Source organism: Oryctolagus cuniculus, chromosome 8 (genome assembly GCF_964237555.1).
Source record: "Oryctolagus cuniculus chromosome 8, mOryCun1.1, whole genome shotgun sequence".
NCBI lineage: Eukaryota > Metazoa > Chordata > Mammalia > Lagomorpha > Leporidae > Oryctolagus > Oryctolagus cuniculus.
The window spans coordinates 68392713-68411630 of record NC_091439.1 but is presented as its reverse complement, the minus strand read 5'-3'; the positions used below and the strand labels follow the sequence as shown (position 1 = coordinate 68411630).

General features: G+C 39.7%; 1 long non-coding RNA gene across 1 annotated transcript; it reads right to left on the bottom strand.

Annotated features, from left to right (window-relative positions):
- Positions 1-1318: 1318 nt before the first annotated feature.
- On the bottom strand, positions 1319-17414 carry LOC138843283 (uncharacterized). The gene is made up of 3 exons (XR_011377990.1): positions 17138-17414; positions 5075-5265; positions 1319-1470 (listed from the first exon to the last, which is right to left on the bottom strand). It is a non-coding gene; the product is annotated as an uncharacterized lncRNA (long non-coding RNA).
- Between the last annotated feature and the right edge of the window lie 1504 nt (positions 17415-18918).

Sequence of the window (18918 nt, the reverse complement as noted above, 5' to 3'; positions counted from 1 at the left end):
TTGCAGTACAAGAAAAAAATGCATATGCTTTGGGGGCAGGGAGTTTTGAGTTCAGATCAATGATAACTTTTTGTTGTTGTCTGACCTTGGCAAGTCCCTGATTTTTAGCCTGCTCTGTAAAATGGGGACTATCGCTCCTAATGTGCAAGAATGTTTTGACTACACTAGATTATGTAAAAGAATAGATTATATACACCCAATTATCAATAAATATTAAACATAATGAAGACTGAATATACAATTAAAGAAATGTGAAATATAAAGAAACCAAAAAGCTGTCCAATGTCTAAAGTAAACCACTATCAGAGCTTGAGAAACAATCCATGTGTCATCACTCTATATCTTAATTCCAGTGAGGCCAGAAACCAATTGTCTTATTACTAGAAAAAAATTAGATGCTTTTTGTATTATAGAGTTAAAACCCAGGGATAAATTGCATACCTCTTTGCAAGGGTAGCCACTGTAGTTGTGGTAAAACAATGCTACAAATACTGTACTTTTGCTTTCTTATCACAGTTGGGAGAAGACTGAAGAAAAGCTACACATTTCTGATATTTATCCAGGAACTCTTTTAAGCCTCACTCATCTAGAAACTAAAGGTGTTAGAATAGTAAGTCTTTATCAATTTATCCATGTTCTTATGCTATGATGGCAGAAGGAAAACTCTTCCTTGACAATCATACAATGTTTTCAATTTGGCAATAAACTGCTACTCAAAAGTATTTGCTTCAGGATTGTGAAATAATAACTTTATTAAGTAGAACTGTTGATTCACATAGCTGGGATGAAAGTAGTCATTGCTGCTCAGTTTAATATTTGGAAAATTAGGCCGGCGCCGTGGCTCAATAGGCTAATCCTCCACCTTGCGGCGCCGGCACACCGGGTTCTAGTCCCGGTTGGGGCGCCGGATTCTGTCCCGGTTGCCCCTCTTCCAGGCCAGCTCTCTGCTATGGCCAGGGAGTGCAGTGGAGGATGGCCCAGGTGCTTGGGCCCTGCACCCCATGGGAGACCAGGAAAAGCACCTGGCTCCTGGCTCCTGCCAGGATCAGCGCGGTGCGCCGGCTGCAGCGGCGGCCATTGGAGGGTGAACCAGCGGCAAAGGAAGACCTTTCTCTCTGTCTCTCTCTCTCTCACTGTCCACTCTGCCTGTCAAAAAAAAAAAAAAAAAAAAAAAAAAAAAAAAAAAATATTTGGAAAATTAGTGTAGCCTTTTTGGTCTTGAACGTGAATACTAAGTATGTGTCTAGCAGCTAAAGACTTGGAAATTCTGAGTCCATTATTTTACCTTTTTGAAGATATTCTCAATTTCCTACCTTCAAATGCATGCCCTCCTTTCTGTTTTGTAAATCAGAAGGCATGTCTCATAGAACAGGAATCTTCTGAGGTGCTTACATGGAAGAAGTATTCAGGTCTCTCCTCTACAGAAGAATCACGTCGAGAATTTTGTTTCTTGGATTCAAAGGATTTGTTCTGAGATAGAGAAATAGTGAAACAGTAGTACACATTTTTTATTTTGGTATCTATGGACACTGAAAACTTCTCTCTAAATTCTTGTAACATTCTTGGAGCATATCTTAGGTTAAATTTACATTAATTAAAATAACAATATAAGAAAATTGTCTATGGCATTTCTTTAAATCAGAAACATATTTTTATTTTTCCAGAAATTATTTTCTCAAATTCGACTGACAGCTTTATGATTGTTAAATAACATAATAAAATGAGACTCGGTACTAGAGCACATCACAAAATTTCCTTAACCAGCACAAGGTATCTACCTGATCCTGGTTCTTTAATTCTTAGTCTTAGAATTGAAAGAGTCCAATAGAAACACTAATGTGTGGGGAGGCTGGACTTAGCATCGAGCCCAGAGATGTATAAGAGGTTAAAGGTCCAATTTTAAAAAGGATGGATAGGGTTGCATATGACTTGTAAATGTGACATCAAGTGTTTGACGTCATCTTTCTTGTGGCACCATGGTTGGACATTATAGCAAATGTAGTGGCAGTTATTTCTACTACAGACAGCTAAAAGGACAGCCTGTCCCCACTAAAAATCAATTCTAAAAGTTTCCTGTTTCCTGTCTGATTAATGGTGGCTCAAATCCATTCTCTTCCAGGAATGAGACTAAAGAATTGAAGGAGTCATGGATTATTGAAATATGTATATTTTCATGCACATTTTAAAGATAATTAACTTAAACATCTGAGTCTATAGTTTTAGTATCTTTTCAAAGAGATTTCAGGAAACTATAAGATATTTATACTTTATTGTCTCTTAATTGCTAGCAATTTTTGGAATATGCATATATATATTTAAGTATGTTTAAGTTAATTCTACTCAGAACTTAATATATTCTCTCTCTCTCTCTCTCTCTCTGTATATATATATATATATAATCTAAAAAGGCTTACGTGTTACCACACGATGAAATAATAGCTATGTATTTCACTTTATTTAAGATTAAGTCCAGATACTGCTTTATGTTGCTTTTTTGTTTATTTGTGTAACGAATGTTTCGTCATTTAGCTATAATTGTGAAACTCCACTGATTTCAGAATGTAAAATGCTGTGAATCCTTATGACACCTTCACGTATTATTGAACTTGTGCTTTTGGAGACTGCATTTCCCCTGACCTATTACAAGAGCTCTGTATAAAGCTGTGCCCCTCCATAGACCAAGACAGCCCATTATTTCCTCCTGTATTTTCGAACTGCATTTGAATTTCAAGTATGATCAGCTAACTTTACTCAAACTGGCTCTATCACACCACTGAGGCACAGAGGAAAGTGATGGAAAAGAGAGACACATATCACTAGGCGTTCAAGAGTAGTGTCTTTCAAATAGAACCTACCATTGGTAAACACATCCATTAAGAAATAGTGGCACAATTTGTGTTAGGAATAGTGTGCAATTAATTCTATGCAGAGCTCCTTTAATTACAGTATCATTAGCTCCTAGTCTAATTGAAAACATATTTTCTCAACTTCTATTTAGAAAAAAAAAATCTGTAGCTGTTTCATCAATGCAATAGTGTTTGTGAATGTATCTTATTAAAATTTGCCCAAAGAAAACAATGACAGGGGTTAAATACGTGTTTTAAAAATAAGCAAGGACATCATCATTTTCATATATATAAAATAATAATTTTCATGGAAAGTTACCAAAATAGTTAGATCTCCAAGCTATTTTAATATTTTAATCCTTCATAAACTTTTACTAATAAATACTAAGAAAAATGTAAATGCACGCATGCACACTTACACACAAAAATAACTGATGAGTTGAATGGATATGTCTAATGAAATATGATCAAGGCTATCCTTGTAATATGGCAGGATAAGCTGTCTGGGATGTCATCAGCATCCCATATGAGCGCCAGTTCATGTTCCAGCTGCTCCACTTGTGATCCAGCTCTGTTAACGCACCTGATAAATCAGTAGAAAATGGGCCAAATGCTTGGGCCCCTACCACCCACGTGGGAGACTAGGCTGGAGTTCCAAGCTCTTGGCTTCAGCCTGGCCCAGCCCTGACTGCTGTGGCCATTTGTGGAATGAACCAGCAGATAGGAGATTTCTCTATTTTCTGTTTCTCCCTCTCTCTGTAACACTGCTTTCAAATAAATCTATAAAGAAAAGAATAAAGTAGATAGATTTTTTAAAAATATATAAAATGAAAGCAAATTTGATAGTTTGAATGTCCCCTCAAAAACTGATGTTGAGTTTAATTTTTATCTCTTTTTCAGTAATCTTTTAATTTTTAATTGATGGAGCCAGCATTGTGGTGTAGCAGGTTATATAGCCACCTGCAACTCCAGCATCATTTATGGGTGCTGATTCTTGTTTCAGCTGCTTCAGTTCCATCCTAGCTGTTTTCGGCCATTTGGGGATCTGATAAAAGACATATCTCTGTCTCTCCTTTCCCTGTATATATCTCTTTCAAAATAAATACAGTTAAAATAAAATTTTAACTGACATACAAAAATTATACATATTTATGGCATACATGCAGTGTTTTACTACATGGATACAATATACAAAGTTCAATAAGGGTAAATATATCTATGTTCTCAAAAATGTATCATTACTTTTGGTGAAAACATTTGATATCCTTCCAAATCTTTGGACAGTTCTTATGACTGTATGGGGGCTAGTGACTCCATTTTTCTAGGAGCAGCGACCTCAATCTTCTTGGAATATCACCTTTCCTAATTACAGGAGCATGTCATGTGACTGTTCTCCAGTAACCCTGACAGACTGGGCCTCTGGCCCAAATCAGTCCCACCAGTAGACAGTTTATTTCAAATCTGAGAAAAATCAGTTAAAGTGCTCCATCTCATATATAAAATTCAGAAAATATAATTGATCATGTTTCTTACCTTCTAGAGAAAAAATTCCAATAGCAGTGACAGAGACAGCTGAGGCTCTGCTCTAATAATTATTTTTGTTGTCCAGCTGCCACCCTTGACCTTCCCATACAGGGTTTGCTCAATTATTCTGCAATTTTTGAAATGGGTAGATTCTATGTTTTATTATGTACTCAGAGCTAGGGTTTATTTTCCATGCAGTCAGTACATTGCTAAAATTATATAACTCACTATGTTATTTCTTGTGTCCAAGAAAATGCTATTAGGACCTTTTAAAAAATACTATAATTTAGGGAAATCATAGATTTAAAATAGATCAACTAAAATTGTTTTATCCTATTTTAAAAATATAACTAGAAAAGAGAGAAACAATTGAAAGGCCATCACAGTAGACATAGTTAATTCTTTAACCTGCTACATACAAAAATGCTACCCACACAAATAAAATATATAAGACTGTGTTCCAAATGGGAGGTTATAACAGAGTGGAATTATCTAAAATAGGAAGAGAAGAACAAAGTACAGTTTCTAAGAATCTCTAAGAAGATCACCAAATATTCTTAGTGAAATATGTTTTCAATTTTATTTTATGTTGAAATTAAGGTTACAATGAAAAACCTTGCATATACAAACACTGAGCAATCACATTGCTCAACATTACTTTTGTCTCCAAACCACACTTCTCACAATGCCAGCACTACAATTACCTGCTTCATATCCATTTGAGCATTATATACATCCAGATTGGCTCTGGGAAATACTGCAGTCTTCCACTCTTTTCCTCTTTCAGAGCATTGTCCCTCTTTGTTATCATCTCTCCAGGAGTTCACATCTCTCTTGCTCCTCTCCTTCCCATGGCACATATTCTGAATTGGTTAACTTTGCACCAATCCTAATCCTAAATCAAATATTACAACTTTACATTATTATTCATAACATTTGGCATACCATGGCATATCAGATTTGAATCGTGAAAATCACCTTTATAGATATTGACTTTTAAGTATCCTCTTTTGTAGGCAACACATTGTGGATACAAAAGTATGTTTGGGGGCCAGCCTTGTGACATAGCAGGTCTGGGCCAGGCCAAATTTGTGAACGCAGAGCTCCATCCGGATTTCCTATATGAATACAGGGGACTCAAGTACTTACACCATCATCTACTCCCCAGGGTGTATATTGGCAGGGAGCTGCAAATGAAAGTAGAGTCAGGACTAGAACCAGGCACTCCAACAGTGGATGTGGATATCCCAAGTGGCATTTTAGCTGCTGGGCCAAATAGCTACACTTTACCGGGCATTTTTATTTTTTCCCCGTGATTTTATTCACATTTTCTAGGCAGTATGAGAGTTTGTGATTCCCTAGAACCTACTATTTCCAATGGAGAAAGGTCACATAATTTTCATGATCATACAAGGAATCTTTGAGATGGCTTGAATTTATAGAATTAATATATAGTTTATTTAGTGTTACTTGACATTATGTTATAAATCTATCACCATTCCAGAGATTATATAATTATAAAAGAAAAATATGATGATATTCAAAACACATACTGTGAACTATCAAAATACAATAGAAAATAGCAAATGTTCCAAATGGAAAAAGTGTGAAATGATTTTCTGAGGAAACCAATGTTTGACAATATTAGAATATGTTTCATAAACATATTCATTTTAAAAATACAGAAAAATATAAAATATAATAAAAATCACAGAACACCCTGAAAAGAACTTCATCACTCAAAAAACAATAGAGGAGAAAGAGGTGTTGGATAATGACATATTTACTGGGAAAGTACAAAGTAACTAGTGGAGCAGGAGAAAGAATCAGAGCTCCCACTGAGTGTAAACTTGACTCTAGACTTAGCATCATTTTACTTTTCAGTGAAAGTCTTCTACCTGGGGATATGAGATAGCATGGTTTTGCCAAGTATTAGCATCATCATCATTATGAGAATTTTAATACAGAAGATAAGAGCTATCTTAAAAAAAGACTTTTTGAAAGGGTCAGACTCCAACAGAGGTAAGCTAGGGTGAGAGTCTGAGGTCTCCTTGAGAAGGTCCCTTAGTTAAGTAATTAGCCTTTAGTTAAGTAATTAGTTATTAGTTAATTTAATTTAGTTAAAGACTTAGTTATTAGTTAACTTTGTTAAGTAATTAGCTTAGAAGCAGGCTTCACATTGAGACATTTCAGAACAAAAAATAAAGAGGGTACAAGAGACTGCTGTTAGGGTACTCTGCATTTGGTTTCTTACACCTTAACTGAAAAAAAAATTCAAGATTATTTTATTCATTAATTTCATTAGTTCTTTTAAGCTACCTATTTTCATATTCTTTTTATAAATAGTCCCCAGTTATATTTCTCCTTTTTATTTAGTTATTAAATAATAATGGTCTAATTTCTACAATGAGTTTGAAAAATCGTTACATAATTGAGAAAACTATGTCTTCGTGCTATGGCAAAGTGAGCATTTCTTGTTTGTCTTCCTAGTTTTTTTCCTTTAGGGAGTCCCCTCTTCTCTATGTAAGTCTGGACCCAGAATCCATAGTCATAGGGATTCTCTCTGCCTGTATCTCACCCCTATTCCCATTCTCTGGCTCTAACAAATGGTGAGCATATGACCCACCAAGGCCAATGAGTGGGCTCCCTTTTGCAGTTTGTTGTGCTCAAGGTCATCTGGCCAAGGAAATGAATAGGGGCTGAAATCTAACGGTCCTTCTCTGCACAAGCTGTGTACCTTGGCATGGGGTGGATATGCCCTGAGAAAGGTCACCTTTTTCTAATTTTCATAAAGGCTCCATCTGCTTGCCAAGCTGTTTACCTGCAGGGCTGTATCTACCTAGTGGGGAAGTCATTTGTTCATTTGTATAAAGGCTCTGGAGCCATATGGGCTAGCAGAGGCCTTGCCAATGAGACAACTCCATACCCCTTGCTTTCCTGATTGATTCAAGGATGGACCCATGCTCAAAGATGTTCAATTGGAGTCCTCCACTGGGATTATATGTGATAATTAGTCTGAAACCCTGTATTTCATAATTAGGGTTGATAAAGAAAGGATGGTTATAGTCATATTCACACTATTTGGAGAGTATAGAACAGCACTTAGCAAACACACAGAGAGAAGGAGAGCTTACAAATGGTAAAAAGAGAAAACAAGGTTTCATTTGAAATCCTGGTCCCAGTCCTTGCAAAAATCACTACCATCATTTTCCAGTTACAGAAGCCAATGTATTCTGAATTAACACTGTACAAATTGTTTCTGTGAAGTTTAAATGGAAGAGTTCTGATATATGCTGTTGGTATAGTGATTAGTTCAGTTACTGAAGCTTACTAGAAAGGCTGGTGTACATACAGAATGCTGTTGTTCTCCCCCTAACGGCAAGGCCACTGGTTGCTAGGGAATAGCAAGCATTCTTTGCTATGCAGCGTCAGCTTGTGGGTACAGGCTGTTAACAGAGCAGAAACTGATTGTTGGGGAAGGAAGTCAGGACAAGATCACTGAGGATAAATGAATGCTGTTGCCTAACCCCAGAGTAACAAAGCTGAGTGATGAGAGTGAAAAGGTATATTTCAATTTGAGGCAATGGCGTGAGCAAAGGCACAACAGAAAAAATTATGTCTCTTTAAGTTCTGAGTAGGTGAATTTGTTAACTCAATATTGAAAAGTTCTCTGGGTAGTTAGGAATCAGGATCCTATTTAGACACAATTGTCAGAAATTTCTCCTGTCTCTATCTCTCTCTGAAGTATAATAAACAATCCCTTCTCTGATATTGTAACAGAAGTTGTAAGGGTACTTTTGATTGATGGTGACTGGGTCATGGACCAACTCTCTGGATCTGATAGGGCAGAAAAATCTTAACTTCTGATGAGCACTTCCTGCCTCACATTCTAAACCCTGAAGCTTGGGTGACAGCAGTACCATCTGACCCAACACATTCACAAGTGATTGCTCAGGGAAGTTCAGAAGAACCAGTGCTAGAAAAGGGAGATAGATGATGGTAGATAAACATCCCATGTTCACAATAAGAGAGTAAACTGGCTGGAGGGCAAGGGAGGAATCTCGTAGTGTGAAAAATGAGATTAGCCTGCGCCGCAGCTCACTAGGCTAATCCTCTGCCTTGCGGCGCCGGCACACCAGGTTCTAGTCCCGGTCGGGGCGCCGGATTCTGTCCCGGTTGCCCCTCTTCCAGGCCAGCTCTCTGCTGTGGCCAGGGAGTGCAGTGGAGGATGGCCAAGTGCTTGAGCCCTGCACCCCATGGGAGACCAGGATAAATACCTGGCTCCTGCCATCGGATCAGCGTTGTGCGCCGGCCGCAGTGCGCCGGCCACGGCGGCCATTGGAGGATGAACCAATGGCAAAGGAAGACCTTTCTCTCTGTCTCTCTCTCTCACTGTCCACTCTGCCTGTCAAAAAAAAAAAAAAATGAGATTAGACAAATGAGGATGCCAAGTGAGGGGCTTAACATTCGAAGAACTTGAACATGAACATTATACATACAATGGAGGATAGCAGGAGGAATCTGTTTAGCTCTGGAAAAATGTGCTGAGTCTTTTGAATGGGGGTTTATGCAATCTATTTTCTGAGAGTGGACACTTCTGAGAGTAAAAGGAGGCAGTCTCAGTGATTACATTGGAAGAATGGGCATAAATTGAAGCTATGCCTCAAAAATCTGGGGCAAATGATTATCGCATTTTCTGAGCAAAGTGGTCAGAAAGAGCATCTTACACAGACATACAAGTCATGTGTACCATTTTACCCTGATAACCCAGACAGAATCAGTTCCAAGAATCTGTGACTAACCTGAAGGCAGTCACCGGAGCTGAACATAAGAGAGACCAGGTGATTGGCAGGAAAATCATTCCCAGAGTGGAATACTTTGTCAGATGGTAATTTACAAAGCCAGTTGGATCCTCTCCCTTGAGAAGAGTTAGATACAAGGCACAAGAGTGAGGCTAGTCGGAATAAAGCAGAACTTGAAAGGAGCTCAGATAATGCAGTGTATTAGTTGGTTTAACCTAAAGCTCTGTAAACAGTAGAAAAATATGTCTCTATCATAAATCTGGTTCCTGTGACTATCCAAAGTTGGCATTCCTGGTCAGTGGTAAGCTCTCTGCATCCAGGGATTCCAAGGAAGACACTTCTACTCTGCACATCTGCTGCTCCTAAAATGCTGAAAACTATGCATTGGCCAGGAATGACACACTATTTCCACTAGCTTCTTTTCTTTTAATATTTATTTTTTATTTTTTCGAAAGGCAGAGTTGTAGAGAGAAAGGAGAGACAGAGCAACAGAGAAAGAGATTGTCCATCCATTGGTTTACTTCCCAAATGGTCCCAATAGCTGTGGCTGGGCCAGGCCATAGCTAGGAGCCTGGAACTCCATCCAAGTCTCCCACATCGATATGGGGGTCCAAGTACTTGGGTCATCCTCCACTGTTTTCCCAGGTGCATCAGCAAGCAGCCGGATTGAAAGTGGAACATCCAGGACTTGAACCCATGCTCATATGGGATGTCAACCATGCAGGCTGTGGCTTAACATGCTGCATCACAACACTGGCCCCAGTTTTCTTTCTTCTTTCTTTCTTTCCTTCCTTCCTTTCTTTCTTCTTTCCTCTTTCTTTTCTTTTCTTTTCTTCCTTCCTTCCTTCCTTCCTTCCTTCCTTCCTCCCTTCCTCCCTTCCTCCCTTCCTCCCTTCCTCCCTTCCTCCCTTCCTCTTCTTTCATTCATTCCCTTCTTTCTTTCTTTCTTTCTTTCATATTTATTTGTTTTTTTGAAAGGCAGAGTCACAAAGAGAGGGGGAAAAACGGAGAGAGAGTGATTTCCATCCACTGATTTGCCCCCTAAATCACCACAATGAAACCAGAAGCCTAGAACTCCATTTGGCTTTCCCATAAGGGTGTCAGAGCCCAAGAAATGAGGCCCTGTTTTCCTGCTTTCTCAGGGAGCTGGATCAGAAATAGAGCAACTGGGACTTTAACCAGTGCTTATATGGTATTGCCAGTTGTGGAGGTGGCATCTTAACCTGCTGTGCCACAATGCCATCCCCTACACTCAGTTTCCATTGATGAGAAAGGCTAGATGCAGGGCAGTGTCAGGGTGGATGGGTAGCATCTTTAGGCAGGTAGGAAGTGTAGGACTGTCGCTCCCCCTCTTCGTGGAGGAACGACACAGGACCCTGCGCTGTTCTTTAGTCTGCTCGGCCCTCCCTGGGTTTGCTGCTGGTTCTTCCCGGGTTGGCTACTATCCCTTCCACCTCCGTGGAAGGGCAGTTCCCCCTGGCCACATTCCCCACTTCCGCAGGGGAGCGGCACACCGCCGGCCGGCTTTCTCGGGGGCTGCACAGGTGTTCCTTCAGCTAGATGTTCCCCTTAGATGTTCCTGGTGCATGCCGTCTCTCTCCTCCTTTATAGTCCTCCTCTGCCAATCCCAACTCGGCTGCCCACACGCCGAGTACGCTGCTCTCCTCCAATCAGTAGCAAGTCCTACAGTTTATTGGTTGAACTAGAGGCAGCTGTGTAGAAGCTGTTTACTTCTCTCCCAGCACCACATTGTGGGAGAGCAGATGCATAGAATAAGTCTTAATTCCAGTAACTCAGTCTAGTCCGGATTGCTCCCCACATAGGACACCTGTGTGTTAAGTAAGGGAATTTCAGAAAACTGTAGTAATCTTTGTTGAACACCATAAGCAGGAACTTCAGCAAACAAAGCCCAAGAGGTGCTGAAATGGACACGTATGAGTGAGTTAGAAATGGCTATCCACTTAAGAAACAGACAGAGATGGAATCGGCTTTGGTGTACAGCTGGTAAAGTTGCCTATTGCAGCATGGCGTCACATATAGGCACTGGTTCAAGTCCTGGCTGCTCCATTTCCTACCCAGTTCCTTTTTAGTGAGCTTGGGAAAGCAGCAGAGGATGACCCAAATGCTTGAGCCACTGCACACACATGGGAAACCTGGAGAAGCTCCTGGTTTTGGCCTGGTCCAGCCCTAGCCTTGTCATCCATTTGGAGGTGAAACAGCAGATGTAAAGATGGAAAATTCTCTCTGTCTCTGTCTCTCTTTCTCTGCATCTCTGTTAAAAAAAAAAAAAAAAGTGGACAAGCAATGTTCACTTAGCCTTCTCAGCCAAGCCTCCGACTATCCCTGTTGACAGGGTCCACCCTTAGCCTGCTCTTTTCTTTCACAACACAGCTTCTGTGTGTTTCTTTCACAGCACAGCTACTGTGGAGAAATCATCACAGAACTGTTTGGCACTTAAGAACCATTGCTTTAAATTCCTAAAGCAACCTTGTCCACATTTATAGTTTCCATTACCCTTTTCCTGGCAGTGACTCTGCATCTGCTTCTACAAGACAGACTTGTCTCCTGGGTTGCCAGTTTGGCACACTTAGTAGAACCAAATAGCTCTACACTGACTCATCATAAACACAAACAACTCAGCATCCCAGCTTCCTCTCCTCTTGCCTGTTCCTGTTGTGTTTTCCATTTCAGTGAACAGAAATATCATCCAGCCAGATGCTCATATGGGAGACTTGGGAGTCACTCCTGAATCTCTTCTTTCGTACCCCACAGAGAACTGATCATGATGGGAACTCTCCTTCTTCTGTAGCTGGAATCAGGAGCCCCACTGCAGGTGTCATGGCACGGCCCATCTTCTCCCAGATTTTCACAGGAACCTCTTAATGACTCGTCCTACTGTGAGTGCTGACCCACTGCTTATTCTTCACAGGCCAGTCTGTGTGATCACTCTGTGATGAAGATGTAACTAAGTGACATACACAGTTTAAAATATTTAAATTTTCACCACTGCTTTCAGAAAACTATAATTCTCTGTAATAAAATCTGGGAGATGCTTTTATCAGTCCATGCAATGAAGTCAAAGGATAAATGTAAATGTAGCAAACAGTCATAAAGGAGTTGGAAGAAATTAAAAATTACACAAGGCTGGGGCCGGCACTGTAGTGCAGTAGGTTAATCCTCCACATTTGGTGCCAGCATCTCATATGGGCGCCGGTTCTAGTCCCGGCTGCTCCTCTTCCAATCCAGCTCTCAGCTGTGGCCTGGGAAAGCAGTACAAGATGGCCCAAGTCCTTGGGCCCCTGCACCCACGTAGGAGACCAGGAAGAAGCACCTGGCTCCTGGCTTTGGATCAGCACAGCTCCAGCTGTTGCGGCCATTTGGGGAGTGAACCAACGGAAGGAAGACCTCTCTCTCTCTCTCTCTCTCTCTCTCTCTGTAACTCTACCTCTCAAATAAATAAAATCTTTTAAAAATACACAAGGGATGCTCAGCCAGACAGAAGTAGAAGAATAACAGGAAGGCACTACCTACTCTAGGTAGAGTAAAAAAAGAATAATGGTGCTAGGACCCAGAGTCAGATTCCTGGATGAAGTTGGGACTACTTCAGGAACTAGCCTTCCAAGAGCAGTGAACAGAGGTAGGAAGGGCTTAGTGGGAGCTGGAACCATGGAGATGATGAGGCCTCTGAAGAGAAAGGGAGGTGAAGATGCCCTGACATTGGTCCCCTGCCTTGCAGTCTCACAACTGAACTGGAAGCAAACAAAAGAGGCTGAGTAATGTGCACTGCAGAACCAAAGAAGGTTAGGAAAGGGGGCTGCACAAAACTTCATGCTCCTCAAATTCATAGACCCCATTTCTTATTCTAGCCTCAGCCTGACAATGTCCCCTTCGTTGCATACTCTGGATGTAACTCCATGGGCTTCATTCACTTTAGCATATACTTTCTAATTCTCTGTGCTGTGTACTCTATATTAAGTGGGACCACAGAAGTCACCTTTTTGCCTTCTTTCTCAAGATCACCTGATACTTGCTAGACTTTGGGTCTCAGCTTAGATATAATGGCTTCAGGGTGGTCTGTTTTTGTTCTTAAATTTTAACAAGCTATCCTGAACTTAAGAACTCTTAGTAATCTATAGATTTAAAGTGCAATGTGAGAATACATTACGGTTTCCTATTTACTTGTCTTTATGAGTTCTGTGAGGGTAGGGAAGCATGTAGGCCTGGAACTTAGGGCCCAGAACAAGCAGATTCGGATTCCAACAAGTCAGAGAACTTGAAGCCATTTGTGAGTTTACATCTCTTTTACTAACAGTGGTGATGAGAAATGCACAAGGAGTAGTCACTTGCCCCCAGTGGGAGTGGGGCCACATGAGATATCTCTCCTTTGTGTTTGTGGGGGTGGTCAGACACACACACAGAGACATGAACAAATACACCCACAAATAGCCACATAGAGCCACATACCAACAGACACCCGCATCCAGCAATAGCCGCATCCACCAATAGCTGCATCCACCAATAGCTGCAGCTGACCATGCGCTCAACTGCTTGTATGGTTTTATAGAAACAATGGCTTAAGCCAAACCATTACATAACAGACTTGTGAGCAATCAGCCTAGCAGGTGGCCCTGTTGGTTACCATGATAGCTGTTATCATAGAGAGACAGAGATATGAGTGAGAGCATAGTGATAAGGAGTCTTTACCTCTGTCTCTCAAATAAATAAATAAAATATTTTTAAAAATTTTAAAAAGGTTTTGTTGCTCTGAGATTTTAAAAGACAATGTCCTTGGTCAAATTTTCCATGCAATCAAAATATATTTTTTCTGCTTTGGCTTTTATATTTATCTTTACCCTTAGAAAAGTTATTTCATGTCTACTGTTACAAAGATGCCTTCTACTAAGTCAGCACATTTCATATTATGTGAAATATAGTAAAGGCAAAGGTACAAAAAAAAAAAAAAAGGATCCCAGCTAAATGGTTATTGTAGAAATCTAGGTGTGAAATTAAAGGAAAAATAGGAGCAATCTTTAGATAGTATTTAAATACGACAATGAGATAACTTGGTAATAATTTTGTAAGAGTAATCATAGAAGAGCACTTTTGACAGAAATTATTGGAAGCATTTAGCACCATCTGGTTTAGACAACTCTCTTTTAACAGTAAAGGAGCAGTGCTCATTTAGACTTTAGAGAAAACAACAAAACAGAAGCTGAAGAAAAATAAAATGTAAACAAATTGTGAAATAAAGAATATATGATTCACCAATAGCTATTTTAAACATGACATATACTCCAAAGTACGAATAACAGATACTATGATTTGGGCTTTGATTACTATTTTCTCATCTTTGGATCAGTCCTCAGCCACAAGTAAGCCAGGTGGTGTCTCTGCTGTACTTTATATCCTTCTCTTATTTTCACACCTGGTGTCTGCCACTGGAAACCAAGCCAACACTCTGAAAAAGGGTTATTATGGATCTATGTAGAAATGATCACCTCTGTCATGATCTTCCATTTAGTTTCATTTTATTTCCATTGTAGTTCATGGATGCATTATTCCTTACCATGTCAACTTGTTCTTACCTGTGACATTTCCATTTCTGATTTCAGTTACACAAATGGTGATGAAGAAACTCTTCGATGTTTCTATACGACTGACTTCATGTGTGAATCTCCTGAGCTATTTATCCATAGGTCTGTGTTGGAAGGGATTTCAATTACTTCTATCTGTGAGCAGAACATCATCTAGAGTAATCCACGAAGGATATTTCTTGGTTTGCAATGCACTTTCTCAGTATTTTTTATGTCAATTCTGTAGTTATTAGCATGATCAACTACAGATGAAACCTCTTACTATAATAAAACACCATTTCACTATGGCTTTGCCTACTGTAAATATACTGGTCTGATATATTCTCAATATTAAACAAAGAAGCAAAGTAAAATTGAAGTAGACTTTACAAAAACAAAAAACATTTGCTTACAAAAGGTAATAGAGCTCAATCCTGAAGAAACAGCAGCGACACAGGCACAATGTAGAGATTTCTGTGTCTTCTAACAAATGCTGCTCCAGCAAACTCATCGTTAAATCTGACCTTGTGAAAAACAATGCTCCAAATCAATGCTGTGTATACATTAAAATAAAAATCAATTAGTGGGTTTCTTTTTTTAATGTAAGACAAGTAATGATTTTATTTGTAACACACCTGAAGAGTTTGAAACTACCCTTGTGAAAAATAAATAAACCCTTAAATGAGAGAAAGTAACCTCAGAGGTAAAGGTTGAGGTCAGCTGGCATGATTTCCCAGGAAAGAATTATTGAATATCTGTTATCCGTTCACCCAATTGCCCACACTGTTGCCCACAAAGCAATTGTGTAGCCCAGAAAACCAAAAACAAATAGAAATATAACCGCAAGAGTTCATGGCAGGAGTTCCCAGTCAGAGAGGAACTAACTCTGTTGAAGAAGCTGATTTTATGGTGCTCTGTAAACGAGAGAAAATGCATTTCCCAAACACAGACTTGGCAATGTCGCCTAAAAATTCCAGATGGAGAGAACCCAGGGACTGTTTTTGTCTAATGAAGATGAATATAGTCACCCCATAGAGTTGTTTTGAAGATTAAATGAGGTAAAGGAATATGTAGAACCTGTTCAAGTCTGAATTGTGTCTTACCAAAATTAATGAATGGGAGTGCTAACTCCTCGTACCTCAAAAGGTCTTCTTATTTGGAATTGGAGTCATTGAAGATGCAATTAGTTAAGAGGCGATCACACAGGAGATCAATTCAAAATAACTTGTATCCTTAAAAAGGGGCAAATGAAGGCAGAAAGTGCCTTCATCTTCCGGAAGGCAAGACTATCAAAGATTTCAAGTGAACTATTAAAAGGTAATAGACAAGATGCCATAGATTTTCCTCCACAGCCCTCAGAAATAAACAATGCTGTTTTTGCTTTTGAAAAGTCTACTTCAATTTTACTTTGCTTCTTTGTTTAATATTGAGAATATATCAGACCAGTATATTTACAGTAGGCAAATCCATAGTGAGATGGTGTTTTATTATAGTAAGAGGTTTCATCTGTAGTTGATCATGTTAATAACTACAGAATTGACATAGCTGTGATACCTTGAACTTGGGCTTCCAGAGCTCTGAGACACAGATTTCTGTTGCTTAAGCCACATGGTTTGTGGTACTTTTTTTTGGCAGCCCAACAGAAGTAATATCCCAGAGTGACTAGGGAGTCAACTGATGTCAGCAAGTCAGCAACGCACATTCAGGGGATCACACTCATATAAATAAAATAATACATTTGTATATTCAGTATTATGGGGAAAATGTCATAGCTATTCATCAATTCCCAGTAGCAATCTATAGAATTCAAAACCCCTCTTCTAGCTCTTCAGAAAATAGAGGAGAACAAGGTACCGCCTTGAAACCAAAGAAAATTGGGACATTGGGAGCGGACACTGCCACAGGATTTACAAGATTTCATTCAATTATGAAGAAAGACCATCAGTCACAAGGAAAAATAAAACATTTTTGCTATCAAAATTAGGATCAAATCAATAATTTATCATTTATTGGTATCCATTATATGTTCAAGCATTATGCTAGCTACAAAGGGTGGGAAAACAACAACAAAAAAAGTATGGCTTTTGTGATTAAGAGCTAATAGTCTACTTGGAAATAAGTCATTAAAAATGTCACAATAAGCTAGCATGTAGATATGAAGTTTAAATATCTGGTAATAAGTAAAATAATTCTAGATGCACTGTATAAATGCATTGTTTCTAATTATTATCATCATGTTGTGCTAAGCCATTAAATTATTTTCTGGGTGTCTTACCAGGATGGATTAAAAAAATATTTGGGCTGAACTATGATAACTGGATATAAGTGAGGTAGATGAATGATGAAAAAGTCATTACAAGGTTGAGCAGTGTGGTGCAGTGGATTAACCCACCTTATGGGGCACTGGCATTCCACATATGAGTGACTCTTCCACTTTATCCAGCTTCCCGAGATGGTAGCAGATGATGGCCCAAGTACTTCAGTTCCGCTATCCCATGTGGGAGACCTGTATAGAGTTCTTATCTCTTGGTTTCTGCTTAGCCCAGCCCTGGCTGTTGCAGGTATTTGGAGAGTGAACCAGCAGATGGAAGATCTCTGTGCCTTTGTCTCTTCTCTTCTTTCTCTGTCACTCTACTTTTCAAATAAATAAATAAATGAAACATTTTTAAGTCATTACAATAGTCTTACTTCAGAGTTTTCTATGGACCTGACACTTAAGACTTCTGGGTGAGTAATTTATTCCTGTCATCTACCTGCAACATTATTGTGAGTACAATAATGAGTAATACAAAGGCCAGCATTGTGATATAATGGGTAAAGCCACTGCTGTGATGCCAGCATCCCATATGGGCACTGGTCATTGTTGTCCCAGCTGCTCCACCTCTGATATAGCTCCCTGCTAATGATCCAGAGAAGCAGTGGAAGATGGCCCAAATGCTTGGGCCCCTGCTGCCCATGCAGGAGACCTAGAAGAAGCTCCTGGCTCCTGCCTTGGCTTGTCTCAGCTCTGGCTGTTTAACCATCTGGGGTGAGAACCAGAAGATGGAAGATCTCTCTCTCCCCGGGCCCTCTGTCCCTCTCCCTCTCTCTCCCTCTATCTCTTTCTCTGTAACTCTGAAATTTCAAACAAATAAATAAATCTTGAAAAAATGGTTAATGCAGACCTAAACTTCAAATCGTTTTGTTTGTTAGTGATGTTTCTTCAACATTCTACACAGGAAGATTCTCCTTTAGTATGGACTCAAATAATCCACTTCCTGTGGTTCACACTAGAGAGTTTAGCTGGATTTCATCCATAACAATACGGGGATATTTTAATAAAAGTTCTGAGAATGTGGAATGAGAAGATCCATTTTGGTGCAAAAAATTTTCAAATCTATACATAATTTTTCATAATGTATTTCCATGAAATTTTGAAGTTCCCTCTTATAACTGACTTTGGCTAATAACATTATTTTAGATTCCTTTTTTGTTTTTTGTTTTTGTTTTTCATTTTGTTTTTCAATGGTATATGGACTAAGTGGAAACAGTTTACTTTTATACTGCTCTTGGTAGGAGATCGGCATTGTGAAGTTCATCTTTCTGTCTTTGGAGGCAACATAACAATAAGACAAAACCAAGGCAGTAAAGGGTACTCTCATGGGAATACAGTGGCAATCACTAAGCAGCTTCCCAGAATGACAGGTGTGTCTGGCAGGGCCTGCATTTGGTAGGAGCAGAGTATGCAAGTTGACAGAGCATAACATAGCAGTCTCACAGACTACACAATTGAAAGGTTTCACACTGGGGCATGCGGGGTATTGGGCTTGGCAACAGGTCATGACAGGGGAGGCTAAAGTTCTGGGCTGTGTGATAGAACCCAAGAGATGCTGCAGGTGGTAGCTAAATGCCTCCAGCTGTGCAGGTTGGCAGGCGTGAGAAAACAAGCAGGTGGTTACATGGACCAGGGAATAGGAGCAAAGGCTCAGAGATCCAAGGCGGGGCTCAAGACAAGAGAGTGCAAAATACAGTCCAGATGATCCCTGGAGGCCAGGATCTAGGCCAGAGCTGTGGCTACAAGTCCAAGCAGAAGTGCAACACAGCATGCTTGCAAGGGTGAAAACAATGTAGATGTTTGGAGGCAAAAGAGCCTAATCTTCCTCCTGCATTCCTGCCAAGGACTAAAAATGGCCC